Genomic DNA, 725 nt, shown 5'->3' with positions numbered 1-725 from the left:
GGATGCCGAGTGGCACATGGGGCAGCGGGACAGGGGCTGAGGCTGGTACCAGGGGCACGAGGAGATGCTCCAACCATCACCGATCAACCTGAGAAGAGGCACCTGGTGACAGCCACCCGAGTCTTTTGGCCACTGGCACTGCCAAGCAGGACCAGCCCCAGGCCACCGAGGCTCCGGCTCCGGTCCCCTCCTCTCTGATGCCTCTGGGAAGGGAGTTTGCGGGTCCAGCCCTCAGGATTGCAGCAGGGATGTTCTGCTTTTTCTCTTCTCTTTTTAAAGGGGAAACGCGGCTCGATTCAAGAAAAAGGAGGAAAAATCCAACTCTGCCTAGCAGAGGTTTCATGGCAAAACCTTCGCTCGAGTCCCCGGTGTTGACACAGGGGGCAAAGGAAGGCAGAGCCAGGCGGGATGGAGGTACCAGCTGGTACCTCTCCGAGGTGAGGCCCCGACCTCTCCTTTTGCCTCCCTGCGCACCTCTGCCTTCCCGGCTCGCTCTCCTCTACAGCGTCCCCCAGGCAGGGTGGGCATTGGGTGGGATGTGAGATGGATGCCCTTCTGCAGCAGCAGAGGACGACCTCACCATCACCAGGGAGTGGCAGAAGACATGGGACGGGGTGGGCTTTGGGGGAGCAAGGGGTGGTGGGTGCTGGTCTACAGACGAAGGTGTGCTACAGCCCTCATCCCTCTGCCAGCAGAGCCCCCCCCAGAACCGAGCAAGCCCTCTG

Source organism: Cariama cristata, unplaced genomic scaffold (genome assembly GCF_000690535.1).
Source record: "Cariama cristata isolate BGI_N322 unplaced genomic scaffold, ASM69053v1 scaffold23623, whole genome shotgun sequence".
Classification (NCBI taxonomy): Eukaryota; Metazoa; Chordata; class Aves; order Cariamiformes; family Cariamidae; genus Cariama; species Cariama cristata.
This window is presented reverse-complemented; position numbering follows the sequence as displayed.